The sequence below is a fragment of the Mustela nivalis genome (assembly GCF_964662115.1).
Source record: "Mustela nivalis genome assembly, chromosome: 6".
Classification (NCBI taxonomy): domain Eukaryota; kingdom Metazoa; phylum Chordata; class Mammalia; order Carnivora; family Mustelidae; genus Mustela; species Mustela nivalis.
Genome location: NC_139025.1, coordinates 133,309,146 through 133,327,099, shown reverse-complemented (window position 1 = coordinate 133,327,099; position 17,954 = coordinate 133,309,146). Strand labels below are relative to the sequence as shown.

The window sequence follows — 17,954 nt, the reverse complement described above, 5'->3', positions numbered from 1 at the left end:
CTTCTAAAATCCCTCAGAAACAGAGAACTATAAGGACGACACACCTCATTGCTGAATCTGTCTGTATCTCCCCAGTGCTGTATTTCTCCATAAGCTTTTAATAAAATTCTCAGGATATGTTGTTCCTTTAGCTTGGAGAGAACTAGCCAGTTTGCTTACTGCCTAAGCAACTTAGACTTCAGCTCCTGCCAGCTTCACGTTGTACAAACACATTAAAAAGGAGCCTGTTTTCAGGGGCCCTTAATTCTTGATGTGCCTTTTTACTTGCAAAAGCTTAGGGGTTTTGTAATCACCCCAACTCTAGCACGAGGCAGAGAAACTTAGTGACATGTTGAGTGAAATGCTACACTGTGTTAATAACGGTTTTGAAAGAAATCAGGAAAGTTAATCATGTGTGGACACAGGGTTAAGAAGCAATGTAACAGACTATTAAGCTTAATATAGATATGTGATATAAGCATATGCAGACATCCATTAGCATAAATTCATGTTACAGAAGAGCAGTGTGGCATGCCACTTGGTGGATTTATAATGTACGCAAGGGGCAGGATGGAGATCGATAGGAGAAAGAAGTGGGTCAGAGAATCCATACACAGGTCCTGGATCAGGTTGATCAAACCACTGCAAATTATAACCACATTATTTTTGAATGGTGTTATTGCTGGCACTTGATGACACAGACATATGAAGTGAAGGGACGGGAAACAGCGAAAACTACCATATTTTCTCGTGGGTTTGGAATGAGAAATATCCATCTCTCTTGGCTTCCCTTAATGTGTGCAATCATTATGCTCCTGATGAATAACGTTTAAAGATATTACAATAGAATATTTAGCTAATTATTTGGGGGAAATTTGGTATCTCAGAAGGTCTGGAGATAGTTGTATCTCCCCCCTCTTGCCTTTCTCATGACACATCATGACATAAAAATTACACATGACCATCAAGGAAATCTATTTCCAACACTATTTAGAAACAATTCTTCTGGGGCTCTGCCCTTCAGCTTAAAATAAGCAAAGGAGTTCTTGCCTCTGGTTCAATCAAAAGCCCCCTAAACAACTTTCTGAATTATTTCTAGGAATTCCTATTTTACAGACACTTTGCTTTTCTAGTTTTCATCATATAATGGATAATTTTCTACTTTAGGAAGCTTTAATAGACCTGGAAAATGAAAATATCTTCAAGAACAGAAAAAAAAGAAGCAGTTATCATTGATTACCACGGGAGAAAATTTTACTTGGATTAGGTCATAGCCTATCTTAACTGACACCTTTCTTTGGTGTTTCCCCTAATTTCTTGGAATTGGGAATCTTCTGAGAAACTCTTTTTAGCTGACATTTTCTTAGGCTCAGATATTCAGAGTAAGAATAAACTGCTTGTAAAGTTTTTAAAAAACATTATCTTACCAATTTTTCTAAGAGAAGAAAGCTTGCAGTGGATGAATTTTTCTCCCTCCCTCCCTCTCTCTTTCTTTCTTTTTCCCTTTCCCTTTCTCCCTTCTTCCCCCATTTTCCATTCCCTCTCACTTCCTCTCCCACATCCTTCCTTCTTCCCTCCCTCCCTTCCTTTCCCTCTCTCTCTCCTTTTCTTTTCTTTTTTTTTTTTTTAAAGATTTTATTTATTTATTTGACAGAGAGAGATCACAAGTAGACAGAGAGGCAGGCAGAGAGAGAGAGAGGGAAGCAGGCTCCCTGCTGAGTAGAGAGCCCGATGTGGGACTCGATCCCAGGACCCTGAGATCATGACCTGAGCCGAAGGCAGCGGCTTAACCCACTGAGCCACCCAGGTGCCCCTCTCTCTCCTTTTCTTTCCACCCCTTCCCCCCACCTCAGCATAAGACTCTCATGCTTATAACTGGTGTCATGGTGTCCTGGAGAAGACCATCATCAATTGCTTTCAGGAAAAGCTCCAAATACCCTGTAAGTTTCAACTCTGTACTGGCCAGCTGCTATTTCATATTCCACAGCCTAAACTCTATCCCTTTGTCTTATAGTTCATATCTTAGTAAACTAAATAGTGCACTGAAAAGGCCATCACTGAAAGTTTTTGCCAGTGTTTTATTTCTCAGGTTAAAATAGGAATGTGAGAGGAAATGATAATAAAAATGGAAAGCCAGTGAAGCCAAAGTCAAACCCATGAGAAAAAAACAGAGAATTGAAGGGAATCCATAGACATCAAAGAGAAAGAATCATGGAACTCCAGGATGACTTAAGAGAAAGATTGCAACAGAAAAAAAAAAAAAAAAGTAACCATGGCACTGATGTGTCTCATGATGACCATGATGATGGTTCTTGAGAGACAGCTAAGCATTTGGCTGTTGCCTGTACCATACCACTCAGTCCTCAAAACAGTATTCCTCATCACAAATTTACTGATGATGAAAACAAAGTTTAAGAAACATTCTTCACTAATACCTTATCTCATTTCTTCAGTTTTACTTATTCCCAGGAATGTATAAAGAAGTCCAAAATCACAGTTCTAGATGCCATGTAAATCTCCACCTCTCCAGCTGCCATCACAGAAAGATACCAGAACAAAAAGGAGAGTAACAAGTCCTTTAAGATGAGAGTGAGCTTCTAATGTAAAGGGTAGCTGGACAGAGAGAAGTTGGGACTGGCTTCAGGATGAAGGGTAAGGTTCATTCATCTCTAGAGAGTCTTTAAGAAGTTTAAATATTCAGTGTAAGTTTGTCTTTTGATTCTTCACAAAAGGAGTCTTATAAATGTAACAGTCTTTACCTAAAACCTAAACTGTCAAGTATTTAAGACATTCTCGGATTTTAAATAAACAAAATAAGTAGCATGGATTCAAGCTATGCATTATATGATTCTTCAGCTGGAATTACAGTGTGTGTGTGTGTGTGTGTGTGTGTGTGTGTGTGTGTGTGTGTGTGAGTTGTGTAAAAGCATGAGACTTAGCTAGAATGAATTTAGTACTGTTGCTCATGCCTACCACTGTTAAAATTACAAATAGATTTATTGAAGGGTTTCAAGATTTTTCCAAAACTTTGGGGTTTCTGTGACAACTTTTATTCCCCCTAGATCTGGGAAGGGGAGGCATGGTTAAAAGAGAGAATGGTTGTTTCTTTCATTTCTAAGCTTCTATAAGAATTTAAGTTCTGTAAGATTTGGACTACCATGTATTAGTGGTGACATTATGAATGCTTCATGGCTTCCCCTCTCCATCAAGCATTTTTAACTCTAAATTTTCAAATGGATCTTTTCCTAACTCAGTGACTGGCAGGGCTAAAAGCTGTGTGGCTGAGCACCCCTGGCTTCCTGGTGCTGGGAAAGGATGTATTGAAGGAAATTCTTCAGTGATTATGCCAGTGGGCAACGTGTGAGGACTTCACCTTGACTAGCTTCTTTTAGATTGTTTTTGAAATTCACTTTCTTTCACTTTCTAGCTTTCTGCTAGGCATCCTGGATTTGCTTAATGCCTTTTACAGCTCCAATGATGGTTTTCCTTTCCAAACAATAGCTATATGGCACACCTCTGGCAACTGGTAAGCAACAGGATGAGGAAAAGCAATAAACATTGCCCTTAGCTTGCAATGTGAATCTATCTCTTAAGTGAGACCTCTTCAAAGTAAATGAGAAATAATACACAAATTGTAGAAGACATTGAGAATTGTACGGTAATCTCCACTAACCTTCACAATGAAAAATGTTGGTGAGTGACATCCAGTTACACTGGACCATGGGAAGAGGTGAGTGGCATCCCCTAAGGAGAGCAAAGAAATGTTCTGATCTCAGGTTTCAGCATCTTTGTTCCAGAGCATTCGCCTGAATACTACAGATGTTTTATGGGGAATTTAAGAACATGATATAGGAGGTCCAGAAGAAATTCTGTCCAGGCAGGATCATATCACAATTTTCCATCAGACCCCGTTGTCACTTTTAATTATCTCTTGAAAAGGAGACTCCTTAATTCTCTTTAAAGAGAAAGCCAAGGCCAGGATCATTAATTCACTAGTAAGAGCTAAAGCATCAACATTAATGTAGGCTGAACTAGAGAAGTGGCAATAAGTGTACCCTAAGTTTACAGCACTATAGTGTTATGATCAAATGGTATATTTCCCTACTTGATTATAAAAGTCATTCAGCTGGGATGGGAGAAAGAGGAGGAAGAGGGAGAGGAGAGAGGGAGGAGGAAGAGAAAAAGAGAAATTTTCCCATATGAAAAATTGGCAATTATCTGTGGACTGAGTTGGATTTTTGAAGATTTCACTGTGATGTCAAACAGCAATATGTGTGATTTGCATTGCTTTTACATACAAGATCAATACCCAAGAGACTCTGGGGGCAGCCCCAGGTTGCCAGCTAGAATATAATATGCTCTAGACAGCCAAATCACAACCTGGGGATTCTTCTTTGCCAGGAATACACTGAAATTCTTGAGGAAGTCAGGGGAATAGAAGAGTAAGGTGTTGCTCAAATCAAAATCATGCATTCAGTGACCTTCTAATAATAGACTGCAACAAATCTTAGTTAACAGAGTAACTGTGTCCATAGCTGGATGAAAACTAAGCTGGTTGTTTTATAGGACATACAGACATAGAGTAATACCAAAAAAGTACTACACCCACCCTACAACTGTCTTACTGACATCGCTTGGCCATTACTTATGGGAATCACGACTCTTTAAAAAAAAAAAAAAGGAAGAAAAAAATAACTTTCTTTTGGTGCTGTTGGAAATTATTTGCATGCTACAGTTTAATCAAGTCCTGCCCTGGTCCTTTGTGGCCAGGCAATCAATGGGTTAAGTTAGATCACTAACGTGTGTTCCCTGACCCTGGAATGCTTCATCAAATGTACTCATTACTGATTGAGCAAGAGAATGAATAGTTGTGAGTTTCAGCTTAAGCGCTGATGGGATTGTGTGTGAGCCCTAATGTGGTCGAGGTATTTAAATTTTGATTTTTGTAATGGGCTCTGACATGTTTCATTTCCTCCGAGGGAACACTCGAGACCTCTGAAAGTAAATGTTGCTAAAAAGTCATCAAGGCAGAATATTAAAATGCCATCAAATGAAAATTTCACTAATGCAATCCGGCTAGAGCTCCAGGTACTGGAGCGAGAAGGGGAGTGTCAAAGGTCCCGGTTCTTTTAGCGAAACATGATTTGTTCCTCTTCACTGACTGTTTCTCCAAATAAATTATTTAAAGTCTTATTTCTTCTTTCTCCTGGGCCTCTTAAAGTTCAGCTGTACTGAGAGGTGGCAGGAGAAGCAGTAGAAGGAGGAAGAAATGGCACAGTCAGAAATCCAGAAGTACTTGTACGGTGATCATCTTTACCTCTGCACGCAGTTCCCTCCATTCCAGGTGTGTGATCAGATGAGAGGGTAAGAATCCTCAGTGATCACCTGGGGGCTGAAACTGCCCTTACAAAAAATACTCAAAATTTTAATAGCAAGGTGTTTGGAGTATATAATATCATCCAAAAATGTTCATTTAGTGATGCATGGAGAACATTAGTTTGGGCGAAGACATAATCATTTCCTCAATAGTTCTATCCAAACATCTCTGCTTTTTTTTTTTTTTTTTTGGTAATACCTGAGTTTCAGGTAAATTTTATATTTATGGATTTGTGGCAGAAGGAAATCTAAATTAAACTCTCTTGATCTCTTCTATCCAAATGGTGTTTAGTAAGAAATGACTGGCCTTGTGAGATCATGCATTCTTCTAGATTTATTTGGCAGTATTTTCTTTTTTTTTATGGTGAAAAAATTTATACTTAGATTTAGCCATCTGGACTCAGTTTAGATGATCCCAATTTTGTTGGCAACATCCAAAGCATCATAGTCAGGAGCCAGTCGAACATGTGTCTTCTTCTCTCCATCGGGCCTGATCAAGGGTTGACCTTGGCCACATCAATGTTATAGAGCTTCTTCACAGCCTGTTTGATCTGGTGACATCCACAGTGAACACAAGTGTGTTGTTGTCTTCTATTTTCTTCATGGCTGACTCAGTAGTCAGGGGAACTTGATGATGGCATAGTGGTCAAGCTTGTTTCTCCGGGGGTAACTCTTTTGAGGGTATTTAGGCTGCCTTCACAGACAGTGTCATGAATCGTCAGAATGTAAGTGGTGTGTGGATCTTCTGCTTGCTTTCTTTTTTTTTTTTTTTTTTTTTTTTTTGTGACTGTGGATGCCTTTCAGACCTGCTTTCTTGGCCTTCAAAGTCTTTGTTTTGGTTTTGGCTTTGGAAGGGGCAGGGGCTTTTTTTCTCAGCCTTTGAGGCTTCTTCATGAAAGGGGTAATTGGCAGTACTTTCTTAATGGAGATTGTGTTAAAATATATATTTTTCCTTGATTGTTCATTTTCTGATATATGTATTTTTTTCATTCTGAGTTAACTACTTGAAATATTGGATATTTCCTGGAAATGTAAAAACATGGATTTCCCTAAACTTCATTTATGATGGAGATTTCCTCAAGTCTAAGAGATTCTGTTCACTTATTTTGAGACTAATGTTCCTATGGAACCTATAATTTCCTCATTTCTCCTGCTGGCTGGCAGGGTTTGTGCCAACCAACATCTGGTCTTCTATTAACTCAGCTTGACACCATCAGTTCTGTCCGTCTAACCCATGAGGACAAATAAATTACTTTATTGAAGTAAAGTACACACAACAGGGCATGAAATAGCAGGTTGCCTTTGAGAATCAAATTTCTACTGTGTATTGGTGAAACATCATAGTTTTAAGTCTCCAGATTCAGAACTATCTGTATTCCATAAGGCTAGGATCTTGAGTTGGGTTTCCAGTCTTGTTGAAAAATAGGGCTTTAAGCAATGAGAGTTATACACTAAAAGGTAGTATATTTTCATGGTTAAGAATGTGATCTCTATCCTCAGATTGTCTGCGGTCATTTCTCAGTTCATCTGTTTGTAACTGTGGGGCCCTGAACATGCTAGTTAATCTCTAAGTGTCATGTTCTATAAAATAGTACAGTGTCATTCGCTTCATTGGCTTGTAGTGAGAATTAAATGAGATACATATAATGCTTAGCACAGTAGTGGACAGATAGTAAGCCACTTAATAAATGTTATCTGGTTTTGAGTTCTTTTTATATCTGAAGACAAAATGCCATGAATGTCATTCCACATATCTGAAAAGTTCTTTTTTTTAAATTCCAAGGAAAGACCTCAATTAAATTTTTGTAATCCTAATGCAATAGTTTTCACTGGAGAAAAGAAAGTGTTTACTGGGGAGATCTCCAGACATAAGTAGTCCGCTTAAAATCACTCAGATGCACCCCAGAAAAGGCAGACGAATCGACAAGACATTGTGGTTAATATTTTTGAGATGTCACATGGCCAAAGATCTTCTGTACATAAGACAGAGATCTTCTGATATGCACCCCCTCTCTGTGTTTTTAGATAAGAGAACTTTATCTCTGAGATAATTCCTCAAGCAACTAAGGCATACAAATTACCAGTCATAGCATAGCTAGGATATAGCGCTTATCCACCAAACTTTATAGAAAACTCTCTGAAAACTTCAGTTCAGAATAATTTACCAAATATGATACGATTTTAAGAATCTTTGAGAAACTCTAAGAATAGTATCATGGTGCAGAATCTACACATTTGCTACTTTAAAAATTGCTTTAACATAAAGTCAACTACTTACCTATTATTTTTAAAGAAAACCAAACATTTATTTAATTATATGTGTCCATATAATTGTGTTAGCTAGAAATTCTTTCAATGAACACTTACCCAAAACCTACCATGTTCAAACAACATTGTGTCATCAAAGCTTAGGAAGATTTCTAAGTGTCTTACTGTATAAGCCTGGGAGTGATTTGTGGGATTTCCTTTCAAATGACCTCACATGTCCATTTCTTTATTATTCTGACTGGTTTTTGCCCCTTAATGAGGATTTGTTACTTGTATAGACCAGTTTAGCACATAGGAGGTTAATTTATTATGAACAACATCTTAATTATCAGAAAACATGAAGATTTTTAATTATTTATTTGAATTTCATGACAATCCATATGGCAATTCTTTTCCTGTATGACATCAAGGGAGCATTTTCATTTTTTAAGTTAGATTCAAAATGGAAGGGATACAAGAGAATTAAAGCAATGGGTATAAATTTTCCAGAAACTTCTGGTATCTAGAAACAGAACATAAAATAGTCTATGCTGTCTCATTAGTCAGCTACTCAAAGTTCTCAAGAGCTCATTATATGAGGTGCCCTGTAAGAAAAGGAACTGAGGAGTGGTATCTCTAAATTAGTTACTTTAAACAAAATCAGATGTTTCTCAGGTGGGATGGGGACATGAGTCTTTTTATAAACATACCTAAAGAAAGTCTGTCATTGGGGATGTTGGTACCTGGGAAAGTTAAGAGAAAAAGTAAGTTAGAGAAGCAATCTTTGGCTTCTCCAATCTCAACAGGACACAAGAGAGGGTATCCAGACTCTTGAAACCAAGTGTCAATATAGAGGCACAAGAATATCAAATTGTGTGACACCAGCCATTAGAATCAAATAGTTAACTCCTTCAGTTCTAATCTCATGATCTCCAGGCAATAACCCTCTGATTAAAGCTTCCTATGTAAATCTTTTCACTGAAAGAGAATATTCTAATTCTGTTTGGTAGTTGTGATTCTTCCTGGGAATTAACAAATTGGCTTTCTGATTTTTATCCATCAGTCTTCTTTTTTTTTTTTAAGATTTTATTTATTTATTTGATGGACAGAGAGAGAGACAGTGAGAGAGGGAATACAAGCAGGGTAAGCGGGAGAGGGAGAAGCAGGCTTCCTGCAGAGCAGGGAGCCCAGTGTGGGACCCAGATGACTAAGCTGAAGGCAGATGCTTAACGGCTGAGCCACCCAGGCACCCCTACCCATGTCTTTAATGCATTTGGTTACCGTAACTTAGTATCCTGAAGTCCAGTCACTCCTCAGGCTACTAAGAAAATCTAATTGTCACAACTATAAAGCTGATAACTAAAGTTGAAGTGGGCAGCCATATTAAAATACTGTAACTGATTCCAACCCAACCACTGTCTCTCTGGACTAAGCAATGAATGAATTCTCTGCTACACTTCATTTGTAGTATACAGTATCAGCATTGCCAAATACACAGCAATGTCCACTAATTATTAATTCTAATTAGAATGTAAAGAGATAAAGAATAAACTTTGGCTTTTTTGGTTATATCAACATTATTCTTTTTATTGAACATGGAGTTGTGGGTAGTTAAATTATATATATATATATATAACATAATTTATATATATATAATATATATAAAAGTTTAATATTAACAAATATAGGGGTGCCTGGGTGGCTCAGTGGGTTAAGCTGCTGCCTTCAGCTCAGGTCATGATCTCGGGGTCCTGGGATCAAGCCCCACATCGGGCTCTCTGCTCAGCAAGGAGCCTGCTTCCTCCTCTCTCTCTGCCTGCCTCTCTGTCTACTTGTGATCTCTCTCTGTCAAATAAATAAATAAATAAATCTTAAAAAAATAAACAAATATAAAATATATATTTATATAGTTTCATATTTATATTTATAGATATAATAAAACATAATAATTATAAAATTATATATTATATAATACATATTCATATTTTATTATATATTTATATATTTATATAATGTAAAATGTATATTTATATATGTATATATATATATGTATTTGTGTGTGTGTGTGTGTGTGTGTGTGTGTGTGTGTGTTTGTGTGGCTATGGAGAGAGAAAGAGAGAGAGAGAGGTTTGAGGCAATGAATCCAATAACCTAAAAATTCATTTTGGTGTCCTAATATTCTGGCTTCTGCCAAGAACCAAAGGGAACTATTTGCAGAACAGTATTTTCTAAAAATGCATCTCAGATGGATATAGAACAAGCTAGAATTTTTCTCTAGTATGGTAGTTTTTCTTGTTGGGTTTAGCAGATTATTTTTTTTTCCAATTTTATGATAACTGACTCCTCACCTCTAGATAAAACTTCTAGGAAAAGATGGAATAAATGAAACTGAACCTTTAGCTTGTGAGAAATCATGTATTCTATGACATGGAAATTTTGCTGTGCTGATTGTCTGTAACAATTTAGGAGCTTATCACATTCCTTGGGGCAAAAGAAAGTTTACTGAATAAGATGCATTTGTTTGATTAAATATCAAAATGTATAGGCATCTAATATACTTTTATGGGTAGCAAGAAGTACAGTCCTGAGTCAGCAGTGGTTGGCTAAATGAAATTGCTGAGGAGAAAAATCTTTCTGAATAGCAGGAAATAGAAACAGTGAAGTAGCAGGTGATCCTCAGTAGCTCACAGGTTCAAAATCTTATCTGAATTGCTTCAGTTAGGGGTCTGGTGTGGGGAATTTCGTATGATTTTCTGTATTTCTTTAGTCTGAGGGAAAAAAAACAAAACAAAACTAGAGCAGCACTTCTTGTTATATGCGAATATTTCTGATCTACTCTAACCCAGGCATGCAAAACTTAGTGTATCCGCTACACTTAAAGGAATATTTGTTTCAGATTCTTATTCACATTGAGCTTAACTGGGGACTTAAACTATGTCAGACAAAATTCTTTCCTCCAAACCAACATAAATTCACGTCTTCCTTTTTTCTCTAATAGACAACCAATCCTTTAATCTCTTAGCAAATGTTTTAATGGGCTTGATAAATTTCACAACACGTTTATCTATTTTTAGTAAGTTATTTATTTTTTAGATCTTTTTTGAAAACCTTCTTATTGCAATATATATTTTCATAGCTTATATGTTGTGTTTCCATCAATGGTAGAGTTAAGTTGTGAACTTGAAGCAAAAATCTATGTTGATCATAACAAAAGTTATGTCAGCCATTAATTTGATAACAGTTAAATGTACTTCAATGATATTAAGTATAGAAATATTAATGCTTAGTGATATAGACATTTTTCTACATTACAAAAGTCTATCAATCTACTACTGCTTTCTTTTTCTACCATTACTGTTTCCCCCTCTTTTAACCTCACAAGGGCACTCTCCCAAACACACATATATGGTCCACAAGTGCTACTTACTTCCTAGATTCCCCAATTCACAGGTAATCTAATTATATGTAGTTATTTGTCAACATTAGGGACAGTTTTGTTAGTTTTCATTGGATTCTTTTAAAGATTTTCTTTTTTTTTTTTTTTAAGATTTTATTTATTTATTTGACAGAGATCACAAGTAGGCAGAGAGGCAGACAGAGAGAGAGGAAAGGAAGCAGGCTCTTTGCTGGGCAGAGAGCCCAAAGTGGGGCTCAATCCCAGGATCCTGGGATCATGACCTGAGCTGCAGACAGAGGCTTTAACCCACTGAGCCACCCAGGTGCCCCCTTTGAAGATTTTCTAAAGACAGGTTTGATGAAATATTATCTACATAGAGCAAAATTTACCATTTCCAGGTGTGCAGTTCAATGAACTTTGAGAAATAGATGCAGTCACGTAAGTATTGAAGCAATCCAAATAGAGACTCCATCAGTCATTCCAAAAAGTTCTTTCATGGCTCATTGTAGCCAATTCCTTCCTTCTACCCTGAGTTTCAGGCAGCCATGAATCTGGTTTCTGGTCCTAGAGACTTTCCTTTAATTAACACAATGCTATGTAGATGGAATATTACAATCATGTAGCCTTAGTAGAATGTTCTGGAGACACCCATGTTCTTGTTTCCTTTTAATTGTTGAATTCATCATGTAGATATGCCCCAATTTATTATATTATTTCTAAGCTCATGGATATTTGGGATGTTTACAGTTTGATGTATTGTGAATAAGCTGTCAGGAACATTCACGTAGAAATCTTTGCATGGACGTATATTTTCATTGCTCTAAGGAATACTGAAAAGCAAGATTATTGGGACTGTGATACGTACACATTTAACTTTATGCCAAACTGCCAAACTATTTTTCAAGGTGAATATGTGACTTCTCATCCCACCTAGTCACGTATGAAAATTCTAGGTGTTTGGCATCCTTGTTGGCACTTGTTATTGTCAGTTTTTTTAAAGTTATTTTCATAAGTATGTGGAAATATCACATATGATTTTGATTTACATTTTCCTAATGACTAATGGTATGGAGAATTTTTCCATGTGTTTATTTGCCACTCACTTGGAGACTGAGCTAATCTTTTCTCCACTTAAATTTTTTTCTTATATGAGTCGTGAAAATTCCTATCTCTATTTCTATCTCTAGCTCTATCTACCTCTATCTATCATCTATCTATCTACCTATCATCTATCTATCTATCTATCTATCTATCATCTATCTATCTATCTATCTATCTATCTAACTGTCTGTCTAATCTTTCTACATATTCATCTATCTATCATCTATCTATGTACCTATCTATTCTATCAATCTATCAATCCATAGATTGATAGAATATCTATCATCTATCTCCTTAATAGGCTTTACCTTCAGGGATACCTTTACAGATACCTTCAGGGATAACTTTAAGACTGAAGAAAGCTATCCTGATGGATTTGGTGTGGAGAAGTGAGAGTCATGATTATGAAATACACAAAGAATCTTCAGGAGAAAGACTATGCCAAAGCCTTATCTCAGCTGGGGAAGAGAGTTCCTCCCATACCAATTCCCTCTTCATTATACAGATTAAGAAATACAGATTAAGAAATTATACAGATTAAGAGAACATAATCCAGTTTGAAATTTTATACTGATAATTCCAAAATACATATAAATCTATAGCTAAGACTATAGTTATTATTACTGCTGCATTTTAAATAAATACAAAGCTGTTTAGTAGCTAAATTCTATGTGTCCCTGAAATTGTCAGAAGATCATACTGTTATCCACATTATCTCTAGGAATTTGTAATTTAGTTTATTTCACAAAACCCAACATGCAGAAAAGCAATTATTGATCAAACAAAACAGAATCATTTTAATTCAGCTCAATTCAATAAGGGTAGGAATTAATATCCTGGTTTTGGAGTTAGTCACTTCTGATTTTGGCAAAAGAATAGTAAATATTTTTCTCCCCTGTCTAACCTAAATATTACCAGTATTTTGTTCTGTGCTATGATTTTTCATTAGTTCACACCCATTAGTGTGAATCTAGACAATGCTACATTGTTTTATATATTTTATCAAATTAAACTTTCACAGAAGTAAAAGAAAGCTTAATACCTATTGCAATCTAAAAAATAAAGTTTCAGGTTATAAATCTTATTTTTATAATCACGTAGATATAATACTGGGATTGATCCACATTGTCTGCGTCAATTGAAATTAATTTCTTTTGATTTTGAGATACAGAGATTCTCTTGCCAATGTTTCTTTAGTATTATAATTTTCCATTTCATCACCTTCAAAATAGAAATCATGATTACTTGTAATGCAGGCCTTTTTTAAATGATGATTTGAACTCTAACTCTGAGGTCCATGATGTTTAGGTAATGCTCTGAAACCAATGGGGTTAGAGGTCACCATATATACAAGCTTTATGCTGTCAAGGAAAGATAGAGAGGAAAGGAATGGGAAAATTTTATAGTGTTTTGTTACAGAGTTTAGAAATGTAATATTAAATATTTAAAGACAAAGTGAAGAGGGTTTGGCCATTCAGTGATTTATGCTCATTATTGGTTCATTTATGTTTATTGTGAAATACTTCACTGATACACAATAACTTGTATAAGAATATAAAATTGTAATGAATAAAAGACACATTAACATATTTCCCAATCAACTCAAGAAATAGACCATTTTAATGTCTTTGATGATCCTTTATTTTCCCAATGCCCTCCTCTCTTTAATCTCCTCCATCCTTGTGTCCCTATCTTTCTTTCTTTTTCTTCCTTTCCCACATTGTCATATATTCTCGACCCCCTGCCAAAGAGGTTTTTATAAATATCATATTTATCATTTATTTGTTTTTTTAGTTTTTATTTCATTTCTATAATAGTTACTTTTATTTATAAATGATATATAATAAGCTGTACATTTAAAGTATAGAATTTGATAAGTTCTGGCAAACGCATGCATGCGTATGTTTGTGAAACTATACACAAATACACAGACTTACCACCACAATCAAGAAAATAAACATATCGGGGCACCTGGGTAGCTCAGTGGGTTAAAGCCTCTGCCTTCGCCTCAGTTCATGATCCCAGGGTCCTGGGATCAAGCCCCACATCGGGCTCTCTGCTCAGCAGGGAGCCTGCTTCCTCCTCTCTCTCTGCATGCCTCTCTGCCTACTTGTGGTCTCTGTCTGTCAAATAAATAAATAAAATCTTTAAAAAAAATAAAGAAAGAAAATAAACATATCCATCACACTTCAAATTTCCTCTGTCCCTTTACTTTCTTCTACTCTCACCCCCAGAAAACAATTGATCTCTTTTCTGTCATTTTAGATTTGGTTGTATTTTCTAGAATTTTATATGAATGGAATGATTTGGTATATATTCTTGCATGTGTTTATTTTGTTTTGTTTTATCTCTTTCAGCAGGATAATTATTTTGAAATTCATCTGTGTTTTTATATACATTTCAATTTTAATTAATGTACGTTTTTACATACATTTTAATTTTAATTTCTAAGAAGCATTACCTTTTATGGATAGGACATATTTTTTTCTGGATGATGTATTGTTTCTTATTTTTTATTTATAAATATTATGAACAAAAGTGCTATGAATATTTGTGTACAAGTCTTGGAGTACTTTTAAAAAATTATTTTTATTTATTTCAGGGAGAGAAATAGGAATGCAGGAATAGGGGAGGGGCAGATGGAGAGGGAGAGGCAGAGAATCTTGAGCAGTTTCCTCACAGAGCACTGAGTTAGGAGCATTAGGAGGGACTCTATCTCACAATCTTGAGATCATAACCTGAGTCAAAACCAAGAGTTGGATGCTTAACCAACTGAGCCACCCAGTTGCCCCAAGTCTTAGAGTACTTTTATGATGTGTTTGATTTCATTGAAAAATTAAATTTCATTGGCAAATATCTAGGAATAGAATTGATAGCTAGTATGGTAAAAAACTGCTAATCTTCCGAGAGGTGATTGCGCTTGTATACATCCCCATTGGTACTGTATGAGAGTTGCAATTATTCCACAGACTAAACACAACTTCAGATGGTATGTTTTTACATTTTAGATATTCTAATAGGTATGTGGAGATATTTCATTGGGACTTCAATTTGTATTTTCTGAAGACTAATGATTTGAAAATCTGTTAATGTGTTCATTTGCTATCCATATATCTTCATTGGTGAAATGTCTGTTTGAATATTTTGTCTATTTTTTTTTCATTGAATTTTGAAGACCTTTAAAAATTATATTCTGGAGAGAAGTAATTTTTCAGATATTACAAATATTTTTCCTCGTTTGTGATTTTTTTTTTAAGGACTGTCTTTCAAAGATCAGAGATTCCTAATTTTTTTTAATAATTTATTTTTATTTTTTATAAACATATAATGTATTATTAGCCCTAAGGGTAAAGGTCTGTGAATCACCAGGTTTACACACTTCACAGCACTCACCATAGCACATACTGTCCCCAGAGTCCGTAACCCCACCATCTTCTCCCTCCCCCGCTCCCTCCAGCCACCCTCAGTTTGTTTTGTAAGATTAAGAGTGTTTTATGGTATGTCTCCCTCCTGATCCCATCTTGTTTCATTTATTCTTTTCCTACCCCCCAAACCCCCCACGTTGCATCTCCACTTCTTCATATCAGGGAGATAATATGATAGTTGTCTTTCTCTGATTGACTTATTTCGCTAAGCATAATACCCTCTAGTTCCATCCACGTTGTCACAAATGACAAGATTTCATTTCTTTTGATGGCTGCATAGTATTCCATTGTATATATATACCACATCTTCTTTATCCATTCATCTGTTGATGGACATCTAGGTTCTTTCCATAATTTGGCTATTGTGGACATTGCTGCTATATGCATTCGGGTGCACATGCCCCTTTGGATCACTACATATATATCTTTAAGGTAAATACCCAGTAGTGCAATTGCTGGGTCATAGGGTAGCTTTATTTTCAACTTTTTGAGGAACCTCCATGCTGTTTTCCAGAGTGGTTACACCAGCTTGCCTTCCCACCAACAGTGTAGGAGGGTTCCCCTTTCTCTGCATCCTCACCTGCATCTGTCATTTCCTAACTTGTTAATTTTAGCGTTCTGACTGGTGTGAGGTGGTATCTCGTTGTGGTTTTGATTTGTATTTCCCTGATGCTGAGTGATGTGGAGCACTTTTTCATGTGTCTGTTGTCCATCTGGAAATCTTCTTTGCAGATATGTCTGTTCATGTCCTCTGCCCATTTCTTGATTGGATTATTTTTTCACTTTGGGTCTTGGGTTTGATAAGTTCTTCATAGATTTTGGATACTAGCCCTTTATCTGATATGTCATTTGCAGATATCTTCTCCCATTCTGTCAGCTGTCTTTTGGTTTTGTTAACTGTTTCCTTTACTATGTGAAAGCTTTTGATTTTGATGAAGTCCCAATAGTTCATTTTTGCCCTTGCTTCCCTTGTCTTTGGCAATGTTCCTAGGAAGAAGTTGCTGCGGCTGAGGTCGAAGAGGTTGCTGCCTGTGTTTCCTCAAGGATTTTAATGGATTCCTTTCTCACATTGAGGTCCTTCATCCATTTTGAGTCTATTTTCATGTGTGGTGTAAGGAAATGGTCCAATTTTCTTTTTCTGCATGTGGCTGTCCAATTTTCTCAACACCATTTGTGGAAGAGGCTGTCTTTTTTCCATTGGACATTCTTTCCTGCTTTGTCGAAGATTAGTAGACCATAGAGTTGAGGGTCTATTTCTGGGTTCTCTATTCTGTTCCATTGATCTATGTGTCTGTTTTTGTTCCAGTACCATACTGTCTTGATGATGACAGCTTTGTAATCTAGCTTGAAGTCTGGAATTGTGATGCCACCAACTTTGGCTTTCTATTTCAATATTCCTTTGACTATTCGAGGTCTTTTCTGGTTCCATATAAATGTTAGGATTATTTGTTCCATTTCCTTGAAAAAAAATGGGTGGGAATTTGATAGGGATTGCATTAAATGTGTAGATTGCTATAGGTAGCATAGACATTTTCACAATATTTGTTCTTCCAATCCATGAGCATGGAACATTCTTCTATTTCTTTGTGTCTTCCTCAATTTCTTTCATGAGTGCCTTATATTTTTTGAGTATAGACTGCCTCTTTGGTTAGGTTTATTCCTATGTATTTTATGGTTTTGGGTGCAATTGTAAATGGGATTGACTGCTTAATTCATAGATTCCTAATTTTTACAAACTCCACCTTACCAATTTTGGCTTTTATGGATTATACTTTATCTGTTATATCTAAGAAATCTGTGCATAATCTATGGTTACAACAAATCCCTCTCTATTTTCTTTTATCAGTTTTACAGTTTTTACATTTGGATCAATGAGCAATGTTAACTTAAATTTTGATCAGCTTTTTTTCTTCCTATGAATATCCAACTTTTAAAGAACTAAAAAACAATTATTCTTTTACTGCTGAATTTTCCTTATACTTTTATCAAAATAAAATAAACATAAATGTGTGGGTACATTTCTAGGTCTTCTTTCTTACTCCACTTATTTAGATGTCTATATATATTTTTTTAAGATTTTATTTATTTATTTGACAGATGGAGATCACAGAGAAGCACGCAGAGAGAGAGGAGGAAGCAGGATCCCTGCCGAGCAGAGAGCCTGATGCGGGGCTCGATCCCAGGACCCTGGGATCATGACCTGAGCTGAAGGCAGAGGCTTTAACCCACTGAGCCACCCAGGCACCCCTAGATGTCTATATTTTTGCTTGTACCACACTGTCTTGATTGATATAGCAAAATAAATCTTGAGGTTAAGTAGTGTAGGCCCTCCGACTTTGCTCTTTTTCAAAGTTTTGTCTACTTTAGATCATATTATTTTTATAATTAATTTATCAATAACTATGAAAAAAAGATTTTAGGATTTTAAT

The 17,954-nt window shown here is 35.9% G+C and overlaps 1 long non-coding RNA gene across 1 annotated transcript in view; it reads left to right on the top strand.

Annotated features, from left to right (window-relative positions):
- The window catches only part of LOC309867503, a 55,707-nt gene that overhangs the window by 24,812 nt on the left and 12,941 nt on the right, over nt 1-17,954 (top strand). The window contains exon 2 of the long non-coding RNA XR_014313214.1: nt 2,449-2,631. This is a non-coding gene — a long non-coding RNA (uncharacterized lncRNA). The remainder of the gene's footprint in view (nt 1-2,448; nt 2,632-17,954) is intronic.